Below are 27,500 nucleotides of genomic sequence, written 5' to 3'. Positions count from 1 at the left end.
CTGTTTTGTTGTGCCACAAGCAGCCAGCAAACCTTGGCTTCTTTTTTTTGTGATAAATTCATATCCACCGGGGCATACCCTGGAGGAACCCTTCGTCGTCTGCCCAGTATGGCCCGCAGCGCCCTGGGGTTTGCGGTTATGAGAGATATCTCAACGCGTCGCTTTGCTGCTTGCCGCCGGTGTACGATGGCCGGGTCTGTCGGTGACTTTCATAAAAGCAGATCAGCAAGCTCGAGTCAAGCAAGACCTTCGCTTGACGGTGCCCTCTGTCAACGCCGCAGGTAGCGGCCTTGTGGTCCATGCGGTGCTCGAGCGAAGCCCCAGGGACATAATGCTATCTTTAGGGCGTTGCTCCAAGAAAAGCACAAAACGTCCACACCGTCCGTGGATCCGGATGAAAGTTTTCCGGTTCTTCGCAGGGAATATCGCCTCTACCGCGGCTGAGTGTATGTGTGTACACGCGGTGTGCTTGTGGTGAAAGGGGAAGCCAGAAGAAAATCATGAGACCGGATACCGATTGCACCGGCTGGCACGCCGGTTGTATGCAAAGCATCGGTTGTGACTTTTGCTTGCTGGTAGCTTTCACTTAAAACTGTAGCAACCGGAGCCCCCAGAGCCTGCCGTGGCCTCGTTCTATCATGGCGGGATCATGTTGTCTGGTGTCTGGTCTGGTGAAGAGTGATGCAGCATGGCGCGTTCCGTATAGTCGTCGAAGCGACCGCCTAGCAGCTTCCGTTGCGATGACAACGACTGTGGCATGAGGGGAGAGGCGAGGAGCGAGGAAAATCAATCATCGCCATGCATCTCATCTTGTGAGGCTGCGGAGTTTGGTGGCAGACGGAGGCACTATCAAGTTCATTTCCAAGAGATGGATCCAGAGACAAAGGGAGAGAGACAGAGGCAGAGAAAGAGAGCGTCACGGCGTAGTGTAGCAGTTGCGCGGGATGTTCCGCTTGCCTGATCCGTAAATGGACCGCGAAGCAGCAGCGCCAGGAACGTCTCCGGTCGCTGAAAGTATTGGATAATTGGGTCAGCGTAAAATCAATACTCTCTCTAGTCACACAGCCAGCCAGCCAGCATGCCAGCCAGCCAGCATAGTTCTTTGTTTGACCAGCAGGTCTTTCTTCGTTCTTTGGAGTTATCGTTGGGACTAAAGATGGCTTTTAGATTCATTGCAAATCCTCGGGACCTCTCGATAGAGGGGGAAGATCTTCGGTGATATCTCCCTCCCGGGAGAGTCCAATGTGATTCCAAAGTTTGTCTTTCGAGTGCGACGTTTCGATGACGAAGGAACTTTCGGTTGTTATGTTGTATGTTCTATGTAATTTTATTCTATGCACATGTTAGAATTGAAGCTTGGTAATTTATTTTAACATCCTTGGGTTATTTAACCTTTTGAATTTCTATAAAAAAAACCCCCCTTAAATCTACCGGTTACCTGGCGCCTCCATCATCGGGATTCGGTAACGGAGCTACATCGAAAATCGGGTAAACGAAATACCCGGCGAGGGGACCAGTTTTAAAATTTCCTGCATCTCGCAAATTGGCCTTTACTTTCTTCTGCAGCCTGCATATCAGTTTGAAACCTCTGATTTATGCTGCGAGAGTCACAAAATATTAGGAGCCGACTGCAATAAAAGAAACATTGACTGTTCGCCAGTCGCTAACGAGCGTTCGTCACAATGGACCACAATTAATGTTGAGATAGAAAGTGAGAACACGAAAAAGGAACAATAAACACAGCCCTCATGCGATTATACCTTTCGCTACTGTTTCGTGCATTCATTTTCCATGGCCCATGGTTTGGCGTCAATTTTCTTTTCACGAAAATGAACTATTGTCTTATGGAAATTTACTCCCTCCCTTCGGAGCAAACGAATGCCGATGCCAGTGACTAGCACAATAAGCACCACCGAGCTGCCATCTTAAGTGAATCGAGAGCGCGGTACCGTGGCCATGGCGGACACCAGATTAAGCGCCAGAATGAATATTTTAGTGCCAGCGTGGAAAGAGCGTGGGAAAATCTGCATCCGTAAGGCGTCGGAATTGGGAAGCAGTTGAAATGGGTTTTCTTTTTGTTTTTCAACTTCCCGCCGCCAATGCTATCAAGTGCCAATTGTCACCAGAGACACAAGAAGCATTAAGCGCTGTTTCATTCAGCCTTTTTTGCTGATAGTTTGCGAGCGATAAAAATTCGAATTGCACCATCACTCATCTTGCGACAGAGAGAGATAGACATTTAGCAGATGGTGACTGCATGAAATGCAAATTTTATGTGGAATCTTCAGAAAATTGCCCATTTTAGGAAGCGGACATTCAGCGGTCGTTAAGATATGATCGAGCACAACGGCCTTCAGCTCATCGGCCACCGATTTAACAAAAGCATTCAAAGGAACGCTTCACAATAGGAAGGAATAGAACTGGAACTGGAGACAATTATTGGACTTAAGTTTAGGTCACGACCAACAACAAACCCGCAGTGGGAACAAGAAATCTTCTGCTTTACTTCACCGACCATGTCACAGGTCACGGCACGGCATTACCTTCCATGCTGGTTCCACTAACAGTGAAGGTGGCCGAAAATGGTCAGATTTTTCCACGTTTTCCATCCATCCGCTCCCTTCCATCGTCACCACCAGCATGCATTTCTTATTTAAGGCCGTGGGGGTGGCTGTGGTCAGCACTATTACGAGACACACATCCGCATCGTGGGGATTTTCCGCCAACGCGATGAAAAATGGCCCGGAAAAAGGTGAAATGCGGCAGCACAGGGACGTCCAACCCAACCCCCTGCTGCACCGTCGTACACCGCCGGTGCAGTGTAACGGTGAACTGAACGGTGTTGTCGTCAGGAAAACGGGAATGTTTTGGACCAGCAGCAGCAGCAGCAGCAGCAGCAGCAGCAGCAGCAGCGGCCACCTACTCGCCACATATGCAAAGCAGTCTCTCGTGGCCTTAGCTGTGTGTCGAAAGATAAGTAGCGGCAGAATAAATTTCGCTTCTACCACCGCTGCTGCTGCTGCTGCTGCTACGAGGGCAATCGCACAATTACATTCCGGGATTGCCGGGTGGAGGACGCGAACCCCCGGAGGGAGATTGTAACACGTGGAGCGGATGCACGTGCCCCACTGCACCTTATTTATAGTGCTGCCGTTTGCATTACGTTTCAATGTTGCAGATAACGGACAAACGAACTGCCTCTGCTGTTCTGTGGCAATGCACACGGTCCAGTGGAGCTACCAACGCGAACACCAACATCTGTTTCTTCGGCTACGAATTCTCAACCAGAATGTTTGGTTAGTTCTTTTAAAATTAACAAAATCGTTCTCCTCCTTTTTTCGAATGCAGACAAAACACCAAAAAAAAGGATTGAAGCTGCTGCGGTAATCGATAAATTGAATTTTTGCAATCGGTGCGCAAAATGATACATTATCAGCCGGTAAGTTTCTTTCTTTACGTGTTTACGTTGTTTTGTGGCAACCTCGCACCACCAACAACATACAAAAACCATAAACAGTCAAATAGCGTACCGTACCCCGTGTCATGTTCATAGGGGTAGTGCTGGCTGGCTGGCTGGCTGGCTGGCTGGCCCCGAGAACCTTTTTGCCCGACGTCAAAAAACTCCCCCGCAGACAAAACAAACAAATGCATTTGTGCATGTGTTCAAGGTAATCGGATAGTGATAATTTATGTGCGCCACTCATCACAGTGTGGCAGGAGGACCAGCACTCGGGGTCTCAGCGGTTGACCTCGGACCTTTTCGCTCTCGAAATGCCACATCCGCGCGAGGCTCGTGAGGCTCGTGAAGCTTTAAATTTGAACCTGACCACCACCGGCGGTGGTGGTCCCATCAACTCCCTCTCATCAACTCCGAAATATGCTAACGACCGGAAGCGAGGGTTGCGGCCTTGCCATGCCTCGCTGGAGGGATTTATGCGCTTCTCCAACCCTTTTTGGGGGGTGTCCGTTGATGTGGTGCACTCACTCGGTTCGGTTTCGGTTCAGTTTGGTGTTGCATATTATGCCAGCGGTTGGCTTTCTTTTTTACTTCTGCAGCAGCAGCACACACAGCCACTGGAGCCGAAGGTCAAGGTCAATTGTGGTGGCCCCATTTCTGGATTGACCGAAGCCTGAAGCAAATCATCTACCTACCCCCTTTAGCGGCCAGGATAATGCCTCGTGGGTGACCGGGAAAAAAAGGTGAATAATTTGTTTCGGGATCGCGCAAGGAATACATTACTCTGTCTTTTACTTTATTTAGGTCGCAGAAAGGCAGTCCAAGGACGATAATACGGATAGCGATGATATGATGCACGTAGAGTGAATGCACGAGTTGGTGCTGAGATGGCGGCGAATCTAATTTGAAGAAACTAGTACGGATCTCCTGCTCCTCTTCTCCCTCTCTCTCTGCACTTCAAATGATGCAGTTCAGCTTTTCAACAAGAGATGCACCTCGTTGGCAGTCACGGCGTTCGTTCTCGACCGAGTATCCAGTATTCTGTATCGTTTCCATATCGTCATCTAAGATGCGGCAGAATGGGGCATTGACTCAAGTGTACCTCAGAAGCACCCGTGAGAGCAGCTCCTGGCTGGCTGGCTGGCCGCCTGGCTGTGTGTCGGTCTGTGTATATGTGTGATATTCAGTCTCACGTTCGCCATCATCGTGTGGAGATTGAAAGGACTTTCCTCTTTTGGCCTCGGTCTCCACCCCCATATATCCTCATCAGGACCGTGAAGGTAACTGCGGCAACGGTAACCTTTGTCAAGCCGTCAAGTGACATTAATGGTGCTGCAACACGGGCCTCGTCTCTCGGGGCCCCCTCCATGTGCCTTTTAAGGTCGTTCACTTTCATCTTTGCGCCATCATTTTAAAGACGAGGCGTTCTGCTTCTGCTGCCAGTGAAGTGGTACACTCAGCGCGATGTTAATCGTGCGCAAATGAAAAGAGCATACCTTTTGTGGTGAAATTATGTTACCATTCAGTGAGCGCGACACTTGTGCCATGAAACGACCTTCTTTGCGGGGAGGTTCGAATCGTTTGGGCAAAGGAAACGATGGAGGAGAGGCAACGGTACATTTTTCTTCCTAATGTTCCATTTGAGTACGAATAAATGGCCTTTTAGAGTAAACGGCGTGTTTCATAAATCGATTAGATAGCTGAAAAGGGCGATGCTAATGCTTCGCTTTTGGTCAATGAACTTCTCGGCGCGAAATGGGAGCGAAAATGGATTTTCTTTTACCCACACAACCGCGCGTACGCGTAATCCAAGCACGAAAAACTGACAAAAATTTGATTGGCTCCACTATTCAAACCAAACCGAAAAGCCTGAAGCCTAAACCCAAAACGAGGACACCTGCGTACCGCACAGACACAGTGCGCTGTCGACGAAGCGTCGTTCTGTGCATACAACGCCTTTTTGTGGCGCCTTTGAACCGGCGATTGGCATACAGAATGCACATCCGAAAGGACCGCCCGGTTATGAATCGGTTGTGAATGAATTCGGCAATAGCAATTGAATTGTAGAATTGCGAATGGTTTCGCCTTCGGAATCCCAAAGACCCAGATATGGACACGGAAGAGCGGACCAAACGGGGTGCAATATTGGTACGCAATTGATTTTTCCTGATTCTTGACCTCTCTTCGCACCGATCGCACCGGAAAATGGCACGCCATCCCCGTGTGCTGAACGCCGTCAACAAACGCTTTCGTGCAATCCAATTATCAATGGCCAATCGTGGTGGTGGTGGTGGTTCCGTGTGAACAAACGGGAGCGCGTGACACGCCAATTCCCCTTTGCTGCTCACCAGCGGAACAACATTCGGCCGACTAACTGGCGCAGGCACTAGCAGGTGTTTGTGCTCCGCGGCCTCCGTGTGCACGAACAAGCCGCTGCTATTTGATCATCGGAAAAGCCCTTCCAATCATACTCCGAATCGATGTGCACTCCGGCCCGGATGCCGATTCCGATTTGTTTGCTTGAGACGCCCCAGGATGGGCAGGACGAGCGGCTATTGACAATGGCGAGCTGCCGCCTCCCGCCTAATGGACCGGCAAACGAAAACATTTAGCATAATGGAAAATACTGGCACGGATTTTTGGGGGAAGGAGAGAGAGGGTTGAAGGCATGTTAAAGGTGAAAATGGGGTGCACAAGCAGGGACACTACTATACTAATCCAATCTCGCCACTGTGTGCATGAGTCTGTGCGTTTGTCTGCGAGCGCGCGCTAAGTAAATTGAATTCCGCGGCAAGACCGAGACCGCTGGCAGAGTCCGCTGGCGAGGATGAATGCTTTCCTTGTGACCCAATTCCCTCGCTCGGTGCTCCCGGTTCACTTTGCACTTTCCGAACCGGTGTCTTCCCTGCCCAGTGAATCGACCACTGGTTGTGAGAAACGCCATTAAGTGCTTCACCATAGAGCAGGACCTGTACTTTACACAGCTGAGGTGGTTCCGGTCGGTGCAGTGATCGCATATTTTAATTAGAATCTCGCACTCAGCGTGTGTGCGTGGCACTGCTTGCTAGGAAGGAAATTAAAATGGAAATCAAAACGGAACCATTAAAAGGGTGCGAAGAAGCGGAACCGTAGCGATCCGTTGAAACAACACAAAGACGAGACGAGAAGATGAAACGCGCTCGAGTTCGGGTGCGATGCGTATTTTGCATACCTTTCAGGGAACGAGTTGAGTAAACTCTGCTGCTCACGCTGGAGACTTCAATTACATTCTCGTTACCACCCCCGGGAGGGTGCTTTCATGATTCCACGGCTGCGGATGTACAACGAGACAGTAGCCACAGCAACCGCACACCACAATGCACATTCATTACCAGCATGATATTGCTATGCTGCTGCTGCAACTCCATCATCATCTGCTACGCTCTGACCTACGATTAATCAATTTCACAATCTACGATCTGATCCACCGAACGGTGGCCAGACGCATTCAATTTCGATTGTCTGACGATGGACGAGCGTCCATCTTTCTCGCTCGTTCCCGCTGATGACGATGATAAACATGTGTATAACGAGTATTGCGAGCGTCTCCCAATTCTGGATCATGCAGAGAGTTTGTGACGGCCACCCCCCGTTGGCCTCTATCTACCGTGAAACTCATCTAGATAGTTGACTACTGTCGGCTAGTGTATACCGTGTGACCGATGCGGCACAGTGATTAGACTGGCTCGATTCACAACCGAGCGCACCAGGGCAGCCTGTACTGTTTGCAGGTCTGTCTGTCCGTCTGTCTGTCGTGTGTTGTCTGCTGTGGTCGCTTCTCAAGTGGTAATCCACCCCGAACAATGCCGTATATCGTACCGAAGCGGAGTTACTTATCCGAGCCCTGTGCCATTGGGGCAGCCTGGGAATGTTCGGTGCTTAATGGACCGCAAAAACCACGTTGCAGGAGTAGCAGCATGACGAGGGAGTGGGGCCAACGGTAAATGATGATTATGATGAGAGAAGTGCCAGTGGCTCCGGTCGGTTCTCCGGGTACTCCGACCCTTTGGATTACAATCCAAACAGTTTCGCTTCGGTGCCACCGATGGAGCGAGAGCTGAGTTCGCGGTGAATGAATGCTCTGCATCGTAAATGCCGGCATCAGCATGTGAGGTTTTGTGAAGAGAGGGGGAAGAAGGAAGCGAATCTGGGCCCAATTTCCCTTCCGTGCCCTTCATCGAAACAGTGGAATCCAGAACAGTGTTTTGGGTAAATATGACATCACCCAGCAGCTTCCGGGATCCACCGATCCAGCGATACAAGAAAACGTTCCCTGTTGTCGTCAACTGAAGGCCGTGGAATGTCTTGGAATACATTTTTGGAGAGTGCGGGCGTGGAGTTTGGGGCGAGAGTAAATAGAATTGCTTGCGATAAAATAATGATGCGCATCGCTATTAGTTGTGGTTTTGTTTTACGATTCGGAGGAGTAGTAGCAGCAGTCAGACCGGCATGTATTGGATTGGATGGATGGATCTTCGATTTCCGGTCCGGTCCTTACCACAAAAAGACTCCAAAACCCCCCACTTCCCGGTGCTTACTTGCCGGCCTATCCTTGACATCCTTCAGAGCACGTACCGGAAGGGAGAGGACCGCGTGCCGCGTGTCACCGGAGTGGATCCGTGGATCCGAAATCCGCGTACGTCATTTGCTTGCTTATGAGTGCTCCACATATACTCGCGTCTAGTATTTCACAAAAACCCCATCTGGAGGGCACAGCCACACACATGCTTGTGTTTTGCAATCGACCGACGAGCAAACTGAGCGATCGGCAATGCCTAGAACTGTCACGGGCAAGGTCTGTGTAGACGGCAAACGGCAAACGGCAACGGCACGGGCTTTTAATGGCAGCCAGGCTCCACAATTAGGTCAATGAATTGCGGTGGCGTGCGGAACGAAAGGGCCGCGGTTCGCGATCCACCGTGCGCAAGGTTACCCTTCCACTACGAACCCCAAAGCCACGTGAATGTTGGTGATGCGAATGTACCGTCAGAGCAAGTGGTTGCGCACACACTGTGGTGGGCAAAACCCATTCTCGGTGGTCCATCATAATTAGATGCCAGAACCACGAGGGGGCCAGCTGCTGCTGCTGCTGCTGCCAGTGACATCACAAACCCCTTGGTCCCACTCTTCGGCAAAACAATCACAAAATGACGACAGACGAACAAACAAAAAGCTGCATACATTGTTTCTCCTTGAAGAGAGAGAGAGAGCGACTGCGAGAGAGTGCGCCAGGAGGGGGAAGGTCAAGGGAATGTGTCTCGGTTGGAAGGCCGGAAACCACCGGAACCGGACAAAGCAATAAACTGCCCCCCCCCCCCCTCCCCGTGCTCTCTCTCTCTTTTTCTATGATTGTGAAGCGAGTGCTGTCATCGCAACAGAAAGGGAAAAAAGGGCCTGGCGCTGCGTCCTCCAACAGAGTGACCGTGCCCTGCCGTGACCATTGTCATGATTGTCATGCACAGAGGGAGCACCAGCTGTGTATGGTTTTTGAAAATTTCCAAACGACCACCACGACAACGTCACCAACGAGTCGTCGTCTACGCACACATATACACGTTCTCTGGTGGTCTGGGGTTTGGGGTTTGGGATTTTGCATTGATATGGGACACGCGTTCAGCACATTCTTGCGTCGCATCCCCTGCTCGCGCTGCTCTTGAGACGAAGAAGAATGTCCTCCGATCCGTACCAAACCCACACAACAGCCACACAAACTCTAACCACAGAGCAACCAAACTGCGGACAGAGAGAGAGAGAGAGAGAGAGAGAGAGAGAGAGAGAGAGAGAGAGAGAGAGAGAGAGAGAGAGAAAGAGAGAGAGAGAGAGAGGATTGAAAGATTGCAGACGCAACCGAGAAAGGGGGAAAGAATGGCAAAAAAGGACGCACCCGGCGTTCGGTTCGGAAAAGATTGCCCCGGTCTTGCGGGGTCTCGTTTTCGATGTCATAAAATGGTTGGAATACGTGAGACGGGCAACGAAGACGATAATATCGAAGCGAAAAGCGACGCGCCGATGAGGGTGACGCGGCGAGCAGTGGCCGCCCGGAAGCTCCGGTCGGAAAAATCCCAATTTTCAAACGCGCCAATGTGAGGAAAGGGGCCCAGCGGGGGGAGGCTGGGTGGCCGCCGTAGACCTATCTAGCAAATGAACCCATTCGGTCGATGTGTTCGTTAACCGATTTGGCGGTTTGTGGGGAAGCAAATTTTCGGACGACGCATCGCTGGAGCAACACAGATAACGCCGGCTCCTCCGTGCGAGCGAGTACGTGTTCCAGGGGGAGGGGGGGGGGGGGGGAAGCTCATTTGAAATATGGCGTCAGCGTTCGGTTGGTTGTGGTGTGAAGGAAAATCGATCGCTGTGCTATCTCGCAAGGAAACAGCGAAAGGAAATAATGCGGAAACAAATTCGTTCCGTAAAACCCCAAAACCGAACCGAGAACACACGCCAACCGGGGGGGGGGGGGGGGGGGGGGGGGGGGTGGGGCGGGACAATGTGACGACGAATGATGATGAATCATCACCAGGGACATTTTGCGTAGAAATGTTTTTTCTCCCTTTCCGAAAGGATTCTAAAATGGATTCAGTTACTTAACCCCCAGATCGGACAATGGGACAATCCTTTTGCCTTCTCTATTATGCAGGACCGAGAAAGGCCAAACAGCTTACTACCTTCACCATTCAGACAGTGCATGTATCAAAAGGAAGCGGATGTATCAAAAATCAGTCATCCGTTTGACACCTTGGCGCACACACTAGTGAGAGAGGTCGAGGTGAACGGATAATCGATCGAGCTTTTAACGCTAATTGAACCGGATCGACGTGGAGCGCGCGGGAAAATATCGTGAAAGTAAGCGAACCGAATTGGCAGGATTTTATTTATAACCCAAACAGGAAGGCTGTCACCTGCTTGCTTCCGGTTAATCATAGCCGGCGTCGGTTGCAATGGCGTGTGCGATGAGTCAAAACACCGTTTGACAGCATAAAACGACGAAGACGACGTTATTATGGTGGTTTGATTTCAGCGAATTCCTACAAGGAGCGCCAGTTGTTGGCGGAGTTTACCGAATTGGACAGGCGTAAACGTCTTTTGTTGGTGGCTAGGTAATAAACCAAAGCGAATGTCACGTGAATGAGTTGATAATGCAAAACAAGGAACAAAAAGAAAACTCAAAAATAGTATCCTTATGTTACCAAACGTTCCCTGTAATGCTTCTAGTTCTGAAGCAAATTTAAAAAGAGAAAAATATGAAAATGAAGCTTATCAAAAAGTTTACTTCTTTACAACTGGTAACACTGCCAACAAAAATCACCTCAACAGTAGCAGAACTTGTATCAAAAAGCGTTCGCGATAGTTTCATCCTCGTAAAGAAAAAGTCCTGTCAACAGCCGTTGAACCCACCGGAATGGTGTCGCTCCGTTGCGAAAGAATGCCATAAATTCCATTCTTACCCACGACCTGTGTGTGTTTTTCTCGTGACAGACTTGACACTCGACTTGAGGGTACTAGCTTATTTGGGGGTAAAAAAAGGACAAGATAGAGAGCCAGAAAAAAAATAACAACGCCAGAGCAGTTGATATCACGATAAGAAGACAACCTTTGCCAGCTCATTCATTGCCTTTGTCACAGATTGTCATCGCCGCACCTGTGCTGGCTGACTGGCTGGCACAGGAGCTGGCAGAGTGCGCAGCACTCCGGGCCATGTCACGGAACGTTAAAATTTGCAACCGCCATGAGACCGCACGCTGAAAGGCGCTGACGGTTGTCAACGTGGCCTGTCAAAACTTTTGGTCTCGGCTTTTCAACTGCCTGGCGACGATGGACCCTCGTCCATGCGCTCCTCCGTCTCTCCTCCTCCTTCTAATCGAAATTATTATCAAGATGCTCTCGCCGGATTGGTCTCGCCACCACCACAGCGAAGCGGTTTGCCGGGATACGTGGTTCTACGGTCGGTTGCTGCTGCTGCTGGTGCTGGTGCTGGTTTGCCAAACCATCTTGAGCAAATTCCCGCAAGACTTTAACGATTGCGCTTCTCTTCTCTACCAGCACTGTCCCAGCAGTCGACCGTTGCGGGCTTCTGGTGAGGCATACGGGACAGCAGAACCTAGAAATAATAAACAACTAACAAAACTTCGCTCGAAACGGCACATACGAAGCAACGGCGGTGGATGACGTTTCGGCGCTCTTGTCTTCCTTGGACCAGAAATGCCCCCTCGGGGCAATTCGTTGTAAAGCAACGCTTCCTCGGTCTCATCGCTCTCTCTCTCTATCTCTCTCTCTCTCTCTCTCTCTCTCTCTCTCTTTGCGCCTTTCCAGTGAGTCACCACAGGGAACTTCTTCGGCAAACGGGTCCGGAACGGGGTACATTTGCTTTCGCAAAAGATTCTGAAAGTCGTAAAACACGTATCTTCGGAGGAACATTCTCAAAAGCGATAAAACTGTATGCCAAAAGCCCAGTCATCGTTGTCGTCGTCCTCTCTATACATGTGTGCGAAGGGCTTACGGAAAATGGGAGATCCGCCCCGTGGAAAAGGGAACTCGTTGCTTCCCTGCGGTTAGTCGTGGGTCTTTGATAAATATGTGCGCACACACGATGTTAGTATAGGCATGGGTTTGCGTAGGAAGTGGCGGTCTAGGACGTGGAACTAATATTTTCAAAATATCGTAAAACCAGCTTTGTATAAAAAAAATGAAAATCCAAGGACTACGAAGTCTAATTACTTCTCCAATTCTCAGTAATTCTGTCCACCACACGGAATAAAGAACGAAAAAAAAGTGAATCTCAAAAATCTCCAACAAAAACCATCCCCGACCCCTCCGAGCACGGGGTGAGAAACTCCGCTGACCCAAAAGGTCCAGCTCACGGGCTCGATCCTGATCCGGATCGATACCTTGGGTCATTCGGTCGAGCCAATAAATGTCATGTTTTATTAGGCTTCTTTCTTCGGCAGCCCTTTGCCCTCTCACATGACCAGCCTTAATTTGTGGAAGAAAAAGAACAAAAATCGAAGCAGAAGTCAGAACCGACACGACACGAAATATTCGCCCAGAGTCGCCTGTTTCCCCTTTAAAAGGGGAGGTTCGACCCCCAGCCAGCGTCCTGACTGTTCGGATTCACCTCCACCAGGGCAGGGAGCACAGAATGGCTTTAAAGCAAAAAGTCATAAATTTGAAGTTTCAACCTACGGTGTGCGCGCCCGGTTATGCTATTGTGTCTAGAAAGTTTTCCTGCTGCACAATGAGCAATTTCTTTTTGGAGCGAACGTCGAAGAAACTGATCAAAGACTCCCCACTTTCCATTCAGTTCTACAAACGGTTGCTGCTGCGGCTACTGCTGCTCGTCTGCTCAATCAGCATAAATTGTTAATTTTTTGCAGTAAAAACAGATCATATCGTTCGATAAAGGAACTTCTTGGACTTTTTTTTTTTTTTTACATATATAAGGACGGACGAGCCGAATGTTTAACTTCTTCTTCTTGGACTTGGCCAAAATCGAATTGGCATTGATTGGCGATTGCGATGCAGCAGATTCGAATCACGATCGAAACTTCTCCTGCTCCTGCTGCACACCGTGCGCGCTGCGGGCAAGCGGATTGTTTGGTGCATTAATTATTTGTATTGTTTCATTGTCCGGGATACAATCACAACACACGTGCTACCGGCGCCACGCCATTCCCCCCTTGCTGGCCTCGTGCACGAAACACCCGAAACCGGTAAAGCAGATAAGACGATTATGAGTTGCCGAAGTTGTGAAGAAGCTTTGTGCAAACTTCTCGCTTTCAGTGCCAGTGTCCTGCTCCCTTCTGTCTGCTGAATGCCGCGAGGAATTCACTCTCATAGACCGCCGTATCCTGCGCCACAGCAAGGATGGGAAGGCCGGGAATGCAATAATGTTCCGGGCAAGCGCTACAATAATACGCTTAAACTTCGCTTCGAGACCATCGGCGAGGCCGTTGTTATGGCCTCCCTCCTTCTCCGGTCCGGTCCGACAGATACTGTGTACGGTGGGGGACGCCATCCCTGATTGGCGAGTCAGTAAAGTTTAATTTGATTCCGGCCCGCCAGCGACACGATGAGAACGACGACGACAACGACAACGACGAGGACGACTCCCACTGCTACTACTACTGCTGATGGGAAGCCAAGGGAGCAATTCCCTGGAGCGTGTGAGTCCGGTGTATGTTTCTCTTTTTCCGCCATTTTTTTTTGTTGTTGTGTCCGTCGCTTAGGATGGGTTTCGCCTATTAAACGCCACCGTATCCTGCTGTCCACGGGTGGCTGGTTGGTTGGGTAACGCTGCGGCACGCTGTGGCAATGTAATAACAACTTTTACACTTTTATGGCAGCAAATTAAAATCTCCCAAGTACCGTCCGTTAATCGCGAGTGCTCCACGAGCCGCTTTCCAGCTGCACCCCTTGTCCCCTCAATGACGGGTTGTTGGTTTGTAATATTCAACCAACCAACGAACCACCATGGGCGAAGCGTGGGTCTTGATAAGCGAAAGAAATTAAAGGGACTCCCTCCGTACGTTGATTGCCCTCTCAACAAATGGCGCAGGTCCTGACTTCCAGACAGACACGGACAATGTCGCCCGTTGCCTTTGTTTTTCCTCTTGTTTCATCGCGAACGGGAACTGTACTTCAAAGAGTTTTCCCATTTTATGATTGCCACCCGGGAGACCCCACCGGCAGACCAGATGGTCACATTTCCGCAGTCGCGACTCATAAGCGTTGTTTTTTTTTCGGGCTGAGCTGGCGCTTAGCTCAATGCGCGCGCACGAGGTTGAAGCATGAGTTATGAGGGAAAAGTCAGTTCGCTCACGGTACTCATGGCACAACAGCTGTTGTGGCGATATTTTATGGAGTTGGCTGCTGCTTCTGCTTTTGCTTCTGCTCCTGCTGTTTCTGGTCGACAACGAAAGAGTTCGAGCCGATCTTCCGATGATTTAAGGTGTTATTTATGCCGGTGATGATGCTTTTGCAAGCGCGTGCCACGTAGCACAGGTAGCAAAAGGGAAGGTGGGGAGAGGTCACTAAATCACCATAACTTTTCAAATTGTTTTGACTTTCCCAAAGGAACAAAAGAAGCCAGCTTAACGGGTTCTCTCGTGGCGTGGTTGGATTGTAAATCATTTGCTTGTCGCATCGCATTGTTCAACTATAAAGTCGAAACAAGAGTGCAATAAAACAAAACACTAAATTTACAGGGCTCATATCAGAAATGTTATTAAAACTTGTTTTCCAACGTGTAGTTTTCGGTTCAATAAATCCAGAATACCAATTGCCCAAGTTAATTGAAACTCTTCAATCATCGAAAACATATGCCACAAGCTGCTCCTCCATCCGCTCGGCGTACTCTAACTTTCCTATCCATATTGATCTGGTTGGAAAGTAAATTTGATCTGGAAACCACGAAACCCCGCACAACACCCCACCATCCGATGGCTCGACTTGTAAGTGGCGCAAAGTTTTCATCGTTCGTCGTTGGTTCGGCCCCCGACATTGCCGCACCAGGGACTATACCACGATCTTAAGCAAAGAACGAGAGAAGCCAGCTAGGAGCCTTTCGACCTTCCACTTCCTCGCTGCCTTCGTCGTATGGTCTCTGTCCGTCCAATTCTGAGCGATATAATTTGATCGGAAGGCATCGGTCCGTGGTGTTTTTGGCGTGGGCAAAGTTGGCGAGGATGCTGGCCGCAGGCAAGCTAACCAGATTCCGCACCTTCTTGCGGATCGGGTCTCGATGGGTTCAGGAGGCGCTGGGGAGCAAACGGAAGGTGAGGCTGGTTGGTTAAAAACTTTCCAATTCGATCCCAGCAGCAGCAGCAGCAGCAGCTTCCCTCAGGGGAACGATGCTGCTCTCAATCAGCTTGTTATACTTCTTCGAGCAAATTAACCCATCAACCGCGTGTCAGGTTGTTCCGATGCCAGCGTCCCATGTCACCAGAAGATGGCCGTTGGCGAGGAACAAAGAACGAAAGAACTTCAGGTTCTTTCCCTGTCATCGCGACGCGACGCTTTTTGGGGGCAAATTGGTTAAAAACTTTCCACTATTTATAGCGTCGCCGACAGGACACCTAATTACGGAGGGAAGCGGTGAGGGAGGGGTCGTGAGTGCAAATTTCCTTATCACGCTTCGGTGCTGAAACAAATTGCTGCAACTCATAATTACATCAATTAATAGTCTTAACTAGAGTTGACGGAAGAAAGTTGATAAGGGAAAGAAGGAGTTGAACTGTAATGGTGAAAATTAATCGTCAAATCAACTATAGATCAATCGAAATTCAGGGAAAATTTAACCTCCTCAAAGCGAGGAGCTATAACAAAGCCCATTTCTAACTGCTACACTGAACAGAAACATTCAATAACGCCACTGGGAGCATTCCCGAAGTGAAAACCTCAACACAAATACTGTGTTCTGAACCGGGCTGGGTGGAAAATGGTTGGCGAACGCAAAATGGATTTTCTATCCGCCTGTTCCGGCTAATTTTATGGATGAGCGTCCACTTTCATAATGAAACCGCCCGGGACACGCAAGTCACGATGTCCACCGTGGGAATATTGCGTGCGGGTTCAATTTAATGAGTGAGTATTTATTGCTGGAATTCTTCTGTTCTGACGTTGCTCCAGTAGTGGCACCAGAGGCACCACCAAACCCGTACGCCCTACGCTTCGGCTCGGAGTCGTTTGTTTGAAAGCCCATTGTCCCCGTTGGACTCAAATAGGATCGTTGCTCCTTAATTTCGTTCGAAGGAACGCTAGAAGCTGACCTTCTTTGGTTTCTGCTCCCCGGAGAGAATGGCCACGCAAGCAGGAGCGATCGGTTTTCATGCCAACAAAATCCCGACCAAGACAACGCAGAACTCCCCAGGATAACAAATATCAATAGCATGAAAGCCGATACTAGTGTGTGTACTTATGAGGATTTCAAATATAAATGAAAAAGGCTTTTGGAAAAGAGATTGAATAGAATAGAATGAAAGTTTACGAGTAAAGCTTTTCCAGTGGAGCGCTTAAAGTGAAAAAGATTATTTTGCGAAATTCTGCGAAACCAAAATCGAGCGTTCACCAAGCCAAAAGCACACTGCTCGGGAGCACTTCAATTGAGAAAATCATATTTACGGTAGATGAAGTTGCGAAATGTTACAGTCGCACACCCACAGCCAAAGGCTTACCGGGGATTTAGTGCTCATTTTCATATTTATCAATTTATACGCCCAGGCTCTCGGCTCAAGTGAAACCGCGACACACGATAGCACACGCGTGCTACCAAACACCCCTGGGCAAAACCTCAAAAGCTGACTTCAAAGTTTAAAGCTTAAATCCCGCGAGCGGTCCGAGAGGGGACGGCGCAAGAGTGTAAAATGAACCAACGATTTCACAAAATAGCAAGCAGCCACCACGGTTCCATTGCCAACAGTTAAATCTCAGTCGAGAGAGGAGTTGAGTAAGATTTAGAGCGATCAATTTGAATAAATGAAATTATGAGAAAATAACGACAACGAGATGATGCCGCTCGAGCGTATTTGCTCTTCGGCGTGGGTTTGGTGCGTCGATGAGCGTTGTCATGATGTTGATGGTGGGAGGGTGGGAGAGTGGGAGAGGGTGGTGAACACCCACACAGGAATCGCAAGGACCTAACTGAAGTGGAGTGGTTGCTATGGACGCGCGTTCGGATTTGTCGGTGGTGTAAAAGGATATTCTGTCGCTTCGATGGAGACGCCTTTCCAAGGTATCCATGGTTTCGGCTGGGCTGGCTCGTTGGATCGGATTTACCAGTACGCCGTCACTGGGCACAGACCAACGGCAACGACGCACCGGCCAATGGAGCTGTCAATTTGGTTGCCACGTGGACAGCGAGTCTGCGTCGTTCATCACAAAAACGTGTTTCCAGATTTGAATTGCAATTTCTTTCATTCTTTTACGTTAAATACTTACAACATCCAGAAAATATAGCAATGGCCTGATACACACCTGCAAAGAAAATAGAAAAGAAGCGATCGTTAGTGTTTTTTTTTAGAAAACTCCAGAACTATAGAACTCGCCAGTCCACCATACACTCATCATTCCAACGGATTAAACTCTCTCTTAAGGCTTATATTTATTCAAAATGCGACCTCTCAACCATGCTTCGTGTCTCTTTGGTGCCACTAGGGTACTAAACTTTGTCATCAGCGCAGCCTGGACGCCCAAATGGAGCGTGTGGCGACATAAAATTGCCAATTGGCGAGAGCTCGTGGAGGCAAGAATTTGAAATATTTATCCAATTTCCTTCGGTATTTACGATTATGGCGCATTTGCAACACGAGCGAGCGAACAGCCGTGTAGCCGGCAACCGAGGCAATTCACCGCAATAAAGCACCCTGCCATGCTCTCTCTCTCTCTCGTGGCCTGTCTCGAGGTAGTGGGAGTTTGCGGGGGTGGCAGCGTGGAATATGATTCAAGTGAGTAGAGCCCTCCTTTGCACGTGGCACTCGCACGTTTCGTTCGTAATGTCGGCAATCCATCTTTATTTGCATGTTTGCACTGTAAATTTAAAAGCGAAAAAACAAACCCATCCACACACAAAACGGAGATGCGCATCGTATGCGAACAAATAGCATATCACCGGGCAAATACACCACCAGTCGGTCGGTTATCGTGGATTGTGGATCAAGATAAAACATTACAACCACAAACCCTGGGCCCACGATTCACAGCATCACGAGATCCACGGGCGCGTAACGTATGCATGAAGCATGAAACCGAGCATGTTGCTCGGTTGGCCAGGGAATGCGTAAACAGTTGTACGAGCGGGGGCTAGGGGGGTGCTTAGCAACGGAAACTCCCAAAATATGCATTATTACAATGATACACTGACTCACTCTCTGTCTCTCGGGCCATTCCAAAGGCCCCTTTTACACATTGCCTGGCCCTCAAGTGGCCCCCCAAAAGGAAGAGAGTCCTCTAGAGCCCTCTACTGCTTGGCCAAAAAACCGTGGATCGCGCGCATTATATATGAACCGGAGCACCCCGTGAAGGTGACGGCTTGTCCTCTACTTGTTCAGGACCCCGGTGCTGATGAGAACGATAATACCCCGGGACCGTGAATTGTATACCAGCATCCAGCGCCCACCGAAAAGAAAAACCACGTCATATCCCACCCCATCCCCCGAAAGAAGGACTGTGGTACACACTTTTCACATCACATCCTGTGCGATGATCTTTTATTGGTGGTGGCCATCATGAAAAATGTATCTCGCACATCGTTCAGCCGAGTGGCGTGGCGTAAAAATGGAACCATAAAACGAGCGCGTCCGTGCCCTTTTTTGTGCGCCAGCACCACCACTCGCCACCGAGGGGATGGCGATGGGAGGGATTAAGAAACCCGTTTCCAGTCTCGTGCGGCGCAAGACGATGGCGCACGTTGGCGCACTTTTTGCACTTTGTTTCGAGATTTACCCCCGCACGATTCCCTCGACTCGACGGAAGCTGTGCCCCAAAAGAGGGGTTTGCAAGAGAGAGTAAAAAAGAAAGAAAAAGAGAGAGGGAGAGCACTTGGAGTAGTGTGTAAGCTGATTCCGGAACGGATGCTGCCTTCCGCGGGGAGATGTAAATGTTTTCCGTTGGGAAAATGTTTGGATAACAGAAATAAAACGTTTCTCTGGCTCGGCTCACCACTCGCCAGGAGGCCATTTTTGCATGCGCTAAAGGGAGAAGGTAAAGCTGTTTGTTACCGTGGGACAAACTGGCGAAGGAATCATTTGGAGGCCGCGTAAGTGCTGCACCGTTGAATGATCTTAATCATTACCCTCTTACGGTTGACGTCAAGCCTTTTCTTTTTCACAGCAGTCGCTAGTGATCACACCTTTTTCCACCCGGACACAAACAAGGTCAAGGTAGCGTTGGCCACAGGGACCTTCACTTGGAAACCGAGGAGGTGCCAATGAAATGATACACGTCCGTCCGGAAATGGTTCAGAGCACGACGCGATCGACCGGGCATACGATCATCGATCGATCCATGATGATGATGATGAACAGCAGGTTTTTGGTGCGATGCGGTGCGAACAGATTAATGGAATCCACCGCGTGAGTCGTGTCTGTGTCCGCTTTTCACGTTTTTCCGCCCTGGAAACCACTCTGGCGGATTTCCGCTCGCAGCGAATCTGCAGCGAAAATGGTGGTTGGCCGGTGGTCCTGTCCGATAAATGATGCATACACGATTCGGCACTCTCGTCAGGCTCACTCATGACGCAACCTCCAAATCATCTTCATCTTTTGGAGTGTGGCCGCCATTATGCGACAAAGAGCGACACCATCATTGGAGGATCTGCTCCTCCTTCTTCCGCACGAAACAGAGTTCGAATGAGGCCCCCTGGGGGGAGGGTGCCAGTGAGCATTTCCTTATTGCTCTCATGGTAGCACGGACTGCAAGTAAATCAAGTCCAAATTTACCACAAAAATTCATCCAGCAGCAGGGAGGCGGGACGCTGTCCATCAAGAACAGCAGGCAGCCGATCGAGGGAGAGCGAAAGAGAGACAGCAGAAGAAAAAAAGCATAAACAGAGCACCTAAAACAACGCCATCATCGGTCACACTGAATAAAACATGAATACCAGCCAGCCAGCACGAGCCAGTGGCCAGAGTCAGAGCCAGAGTGGTTCGCGTTGTTGCGTTGCTCGTGCGTCTCTCTGTCTCTTTGGAGTCCACAACCATTCCACAGTAACTCGGTGCTACTGCTGCTACTGCTGCTGTTGATGGTAAAAACCAGAGCACAGAACGCGTACGGAAGTAGGCCAACCACCGCTGGGGAGGGTGGTTGAAGCACGAAGATAAAATAAAAGTAAAATCGTCCTCCACAGCGTGACAAACTGTTGCCGAGGTCTTTCGCGCTCCACAGTTACCGGAGAAGAATGCGTCAATTCACAGGTCAACACGGGCACGGGCGACAGGTATGGTGGGGAATGGCCACTCCAAAAAAAAACCTTGTTGGAACCCGGAGCAGCACCAACAGCGCAGCAGCGGTTGTGGTCGACTCGCTTGACGCATGTCAACCGGCAATTGCCATTAATTAACGTTGATCTTCTTCATTTGCCCATCCCCGGTCCATCATACGAGTGGCTTATCCACGTTCTAAAGGTAAAGGGACTGGAGGGCGAGCAGCACAGTGTTTGCTTACGACACAACACGGCCCCCATCACGGGTGGTCGGTCGGTCGGTTGGTTAGTGATGCAATGTTTATATCATTAGTTCTGTTTGATTGTTTGTGATGTTGGCGCTGCGCCTCTGTGTTTGGTGGTTTTTCTTCCTTCATCTCGCTTCACTTCTTCTTCGTTTACTTGCGCTCCCCTCTGCTCATGGTGTGTGCTCGTTATCATCTTTGCAGAGTGTGTCCCTAACGGTGGCAATGATGTACGCGCATCATTCAACCTCTCCGCAGCAGAACACGCAGCCACCAATGGAGTGTTGCTGTTGTACGCCAGTCCGTCTAACCACACCAAGCAGAACCTTCCCGTGTTTGCTCCGCAAGAGGAGAGAAGAATTAAGATTTGTTAGCTTAACCTTACCCAAATCCTCTGCCTCCGTTCAGCGGGAAAATGAACAACAACCGGCCGTCCGTCCGTTCGTTCGTCCGCTATGCGTATATTGACTTTTGCAGCGGTCCTCCCGCGGTACGGCCACCGGTGGTAGGAAATGAAAAACAACGGTTCCGTGGTCCGTGCACGGAGCGAGCGTGCGGTTTTCCGGACACCTTTTCACCGAAACATGACACAACAGACAGACAGGCGAAGGAGTGACACGCGGCAACGGAACGAGCGTTAAAAGTTTCGGCGATTGATGGCTGCTGGATGGAAAGTTTGTTCCAACATGTTTTGCTGCCTTCCTTCTGTCCCCCTGGCACACGCCAATGGCAGTGGGATGTTACACGCACGGCCTGATGTTGATGATGATGGAAACCATGCGTCGAACGCAGTTGTCATGTGTTGTGGAACCATCAACGCCCCTGTGCCGGGGGATAGTGAGACTGATAGTTAGCAGATCTAAATGTGCCAGTTGCCATTTCGTGCGTTGTATGCGATGATTGGAATGAAATGTTACAGAGACACCAAAAAAACGAAAACCCTCAAATTGCCCTCAAACAGAAACTGTTCGATAGAACCCATCAGAATTCCAGACACATACGATTGTCATGCGAGTTGGGAACACTCGTCTGCGTCATCTCGGTAATTGGAGTTCGTAATTGGAGGTCAGGTGAAGTTGAGGAGAAGTTGGAAATGAAACAAGTGGTTGTACAGTGATCCACACTTGCCCTGTCGGCAACATTAAGTCATTATGCCGTGGCAGTACTTGTGACGAATCTTATCTCCTTGAAATGTGTCACCGACAGCCGAAACAGGATGGGCGGTCCATTCTACTGTTGCTACTTGCAGCTGCGACCCATCACCGGAGAACGCAATTACACTGGGGCGGTAATAAATCAAAGAAAATGACAAGTGAAATCACACTCCATGCAATTCTCTGGAACAATTCGGTTGTAAAATCGTTGAACAGACAGCGAGTGTCGGTACCGTAACTACCTCAAATATTGTTGAAGGGAATTTTCTAGCATTTCATTCGACGGATTATGGACCGTTTCGTACTTTTAGCAACGGACCTTAAACGATGTATCCACATAAAAAGTAAAACTTTTAGCGACATAACCCCCTCCTGTGTACCTGTGTCCTGAGAACACACCACAAACAGTACCTGTGTCCTGAGAACACACCACCGAAGACCGTATCCTTCAGTGGAATGTTTTACAATAAAAATGATTTATAAGCCGGTCCACTGTGAGCAGCGCTGTGAACAGCGTAAAAGACAACAGCTTAATGACACTTTGGAAACAAGGAATCGTCTGGTTAGGAAGCGAGGTAACGGGCGTGCTTCAAAACGTAGTCAAATCGACCATCGGGGTATCATAAAAAATGCTTTCAGAAAAGACAAAACATCTCGCGCGCACGGCTGAGCTGTCTGTATTCAAGGGCATTTCCTATCAATTAAAGGCATAACGCAGCCGTCTCCTCTATGTTTTCTGTTCTAGATTGTAGTATCATGGTTTTGATTGCCACAATCACTGCTGGCGAGGTGACGCATTACACTAAAAGGTATTCAATGATTTCTAATTACTATCGCGTATTTAACATAAAACAGAATTATCACTTATCTGTTGGATTGAAAAATATTTCGAACAAAACTACAGTGATCTTCCATAAAGTAAATAAAACGAAGCAGAAGCAGAAGAAATTCATGATTACATTTGTTTGCGTCACTTTGGGTAGTGATAAGCCAGAACGGCCACATCGTCTCTTATCGCCCTTGATGACAGCTGCAATCATCTCGATCGTCTAAATGTCTTACTTACTTTACACCGATCCGAACCCAACTAGAACAGTAATCCACCCCAGACATCAATTCGGTATCAGCTTCTGAAAATAGTTTCCACCAACCATTCCATTTGAATGCCACGATGGCCTCGAGTTTGGCGGGAGATGTCATTTTCGTTCGTTGGAGTCGTCGTCGTCGTCGTTTTCGTGGTGGTCGCCGGCCACCCATCCAGTGCGGCCATCGAACTCATGGTGATGGCAGCGTCCCAAAAGCATGGCAAAATCATCCCATCCCGAAACGGAACCACCAACCGGAACAGTACTGTGGCGAGTGTGGCGAGCACCACATCCGTACAACGGACTGGAGGACGGACGGGCGTTCAGAAATGCTTTAAATTGGAGGACCACCAGAAAAGGCGCAAGCAAGAAACGAAAAACCAACATGCCATCACCATCATCATCATCATGAGTGGTGTGGGTAGCGTTTGGGGAATTTTTGGCGAAAAGAAAACATTTTCAAGTTCAACTGGCCAAACCGAACCTCCCAAGATGTTCGCTCGACGAACCGTCGACAGTCTTGGTTGCGCAGAATTTACATTAATTATTTCGCAGCACCGCGTGTTCGTGTCACCAGTGGGATGGGAGCAATGTTTTATTTTTAGAATTCATTTTGTCAATTTGATGCGATGCGCACATCGTGATCTGCCCGTGCGGACGTAGAACTCTGGCGAATCTAATGAGAAACTTGTGTTGAAACAGTATTCAATTTATCATATCGATGAGATGCTTGCGAGTTTTATTTATGTTGAGTAGAGAAGTAGAACAAATGGGCAAAAATGATGAAACACTAAACCAATCATCGACAACGATTCCCCGCAATAACTTATCTCGATGAGCGACAGCGAGCTACGGGACGGGAAATGCTCTTCAAACATAGCCAGAGGTCGCAACAGATTGTTGCTAATTACGCTGTTCGATGCGGATGAACGCGAGAACGCGAGGGAGTTGTAATCATCGGTACGGGATCGGTTTATGATGAAGTAAACGTGCTCCCACGTGATGCCGCCGGCCGACGTCGTGAGCTATTAATTTACATTGAAACAATCCCATACAACAACAACAACTACTACTACACAACCATTAAAAAGCCACCGCGATTTCTATACTCCGTTCGATGACGGATGACTCGCTGGCATTTGAAGGTGATCGCACGGTTACGTGGAACGCGATGAGATCAGTGCTCTGAGGAGATAATGCCACCTATTATTTCTTAGAATTGTCAGCACGAAAGGCATAAAAGTACAACAATTTGTCCTTATTTGTCACCAGCACGAGGTTCAAACTGCGTTCGGTACTTTGCTCTTGAAACAATCCAACAACTCAACTCTCAGCAACGCCCCATAACGACAAACAATGGAGTCTGAAGCTCATGAAGCACATCGTAAACACTGTAAACCCCCTGTTTCTTTGCGTTTGCATCGACACGGTTGGTTAACCACCTTAGCTACCGTGGGTGTTATGATGAGGCATTAGCTTAAGCATCTCTCTCCCTCTCTCACCCTTCCCTCAAGCATCGTTTGATCGTTCTCTACAGCAGCTCCTAAAGAGCAAATATAAACATTTAAACACCTGCATAATGCACTTAAGCAGCCACTTCTACATCAAACCGCTGGGCTGGACAGGGCGGTGCTGTTGGAGATGCACAAACACCGAGCACAGTCCCAGCTTCCCTCTCCTTTTGTGCCAGCTCTACTGCAACACCTTCGATCGACCAAACTCGAACACCACGGTGCAGCAGCAGTTCCATGGTGCTTGGTCTGTGTGCATCAAATATGCATCATTCTCTCGGTTGAAACTGTGTGTGCTGCTGTGGCACGTGTAGGGTGTTAAGTGAAGAACGAATTTTGAGAATTTGCGGAACATTTTTGCAACGGGCGCTGCCTCGTCGTACTTTTCTAGCGCAGGTGGTACGGATCTATCATCTGAAATTATTCCTTTCGGAGCAAAATAAAAAGAAAGGATAATGTTCGTATCCATTTCGATGATATAAAGTGAAACAACTGGCATTTGCTTACAGTAAAAGTGATGCTAAGATGTGTTCATATCCGTTATTTTCGCATCTTATCGAACCCGGAGCTGTAGAAACATCTGGTTCAAAGTGTGTAATGTCACAATAGTCTTCTCGGTGCAAACTTGTAGTGCTCTGAGGTTCAGGTTACCGCTCCGATGGCGTCTTAGGGAATCTAAATTTACCTTTTCCCCCCAAACATCTGCTTCGGTGCATGAATGAATAGAAGCCGGGTTTCGCTGTTTATCGCATCGACAACTGTTGGTTCAGGCACACGGGCCACTAGGGCAACCGGCAGGGAAAGCAAACTCAATGAGATTTCTGAGCCGTTTGACCACAGCGAGCACCGAGACAGCTAGTGATATGAGCGAGTTTGTGAAGGAAATAAACAAAAATGATTTCCTTTGCCCCAAGGGGGTGTCAGTCGGACTTCAAAGGCGAAGATGGTTAAGGCAATGCGGCTCATCGGAACTTGGTACTCTTTTGATGCCGGTGGTTTTCGGTCAACGAGGGTTGGTTCGTGGCTGCCACACTCGTACAAATGAATGCGTAGTGGACTATCTGTTGTATTAATTAATTCGTTTGGTTTTCGTTCACCATTTGTGACTTAATGTCAACAACAACATATCGCTCCTTAGGCTTGAAACAATCTTTCAGGAAATTTAGTAATGGTTCAAGAAGCATTAGAAGTGACCACAATTTAATTGTTGCTGATGCATTAAAACAAAAACAAGCTAATAGGAATAATGTTTCGTTTCGTTTAAACGGTTTGGCCTCAGTTTAGCTCCAAAGTATTAGCAAAAACGTTTTAGAACCATTTTACGACAAGCGCTACAACGTTATCATGTTCAATGTTCATACAGCACCAAATTCAAAGCATAACATTTGCACATTTGCGTCTGAAATGTTGTAACGAATCCACTTGTCATCCCCAGGAACGAGTTGATGCCAAAATCCCTATCTTTTCTGTCGTTCAAGTACATCGAGCATTTTGCAAATTGTCCTTCTTCTTTTCTTGCCTCTTTATCTCAATTCAAGAGGGACTTGAAGTGGCATTGGTTACACCATTACCGAGGCATTTAAATATACACCAAGCTGTGAATAGAATTGTTATTTCCTCTTCACTTCATGTCAACGTAATGGATAGGAGTTCCTCGCAAAAACGATTTATCAAGCTAAAAGTTCTTCTTTATTCAATTGAATAAAAGATTCGGTCGCTTACGTTTTTTTGTAAAACCCAAAATAGAATTGCACGTGACTATGAAAAGCACATTAGCGTAAATGAAACGGAGAGACAACATGCTAGTACCTTTCCGCATCTTGTAAAACCGAACGAATTAACTCACTGCCCAAAAAAGTAATACCTAGCGCTGCGAAAGGCACTTCAAAAACATTGAAACAAACAGAAAAAAAAACAATTCCGTCCGTCTCTCCCAACAATGAAACCTCATTTGATCGCCATTTCCGCGCATTTTGTGATGCCAAACAAACAACATCCCAAAAACCGAACGACCCCGTCATTAGGGTGCAGCTGGATCCGCTGAAAGCTTCTGCGCCCACACACACCCCACACCCTAGTCCCCGTTGTCGATTGTCGATTCTTTTTTGTAATTTCGCCCAAACCACATTTGGTCCTCGCGGATTCGAAGATCCGGGAACAAATGGGGCGGTGTATATTAGTTTGTGTCACAGCAACATTGGCAGCACTCGGTGGTTACGCATACACATTAGCGGTAACTTCTCGTTTGCGAAAACCCAACCTTCATCGTCGTCGTCGTCGAGGTCGTCGTTGTTGGTCACAGACAGAGTGACCTACGTACCAGGCCGGCCGAACCGGTCCCACCTCCCCGGGAATACGATGACTCCGCGCGCTGATGGATATAAACAACAACACCCCAACAGAGCAAATATCGCGAACCATTTTCACACCACCACGACGCACCCCTTGACGCTGCGATCTCACCGGCGCCACCACCGAGTGCTTCAATTTCGATTTAATGGTCCAGGGAGGGGGAGACAGGGCAGGGTGGCACGGGGCGCTAGTAGGAGTTACGCATCAAACCAGTCATCCCCAGCCAGCTAGCCCGTTTCGATGCCGTACCGTAAATGGAATCGAAATGACGGTGGAATGAAGGAATTGTGGTGAAGAGATAGCCCTCGACCACCACCAGACACCACTACGCAGATAGACAGACACCGAAGCATCGAACCGAGACAACATCCCGCAGCTCGCAGCACACAGTATAGTAATGCACTCAATGCTGCGGCCATCTCCCCCCGTTCACCATTACCGGATTCGTACTATTGACGATCAGCGGCAAGCAGCTGACCGTCGCGGCGCCCGTCGCTCCGTCGATCGTGCGAGTTGATAATGTGCGTGTGCTGGGGCTCGTGGCCACCGCCGTCATTGGCAGCAGATTTGGCTGTAGGTGTAGGCCGCTTTTGTGCCGTACTGTACGCGCTCGACCGTTGATAACCTCGGGCGGCCTCTTTTTTTTTAGGTGCTTGAAGCAAGGACGAGTGTGTAGTGTGAAGTGCCCGGTGGAGGAATTGCGCTGCTCCACGTACACAAATTCCATTTGTCGCTGGCGATGGTA

At 48.9% G+C, this 27,500-nt stretch overlaps 1 protein-coding gene across 4 annotated transcripts in view; it reads right to left on the bottom strand.

The window, feature by feature from the left end:
• Positions 1–27,500, bottom strand: part of LOC126575560 (uncharacterized) — a 57,299-nt gene that overhangs the window by 28,598 nt on the left and 1,201 nt on the right. The window lies entirely within an intron of this gene.

Source organism: Anopheles aquasalis, chromosome 3 (genome assembly GCF_943734665.1).
Source record: "Anopheles aquasalis chromosome 3, idAnoAquaMG_Q_19, whole genome shotgun sequence".
Taxonomy (NCBI): domain Eukaryota; kingdom Metazoa; phylum Arthropoda; class Insecta; order Diptera; family Culicidae; genus Anopheles; species Anopheles aquasalis.
This window is presented reverse-complemented; position numbering and strand designations above follow the sequence as displayed.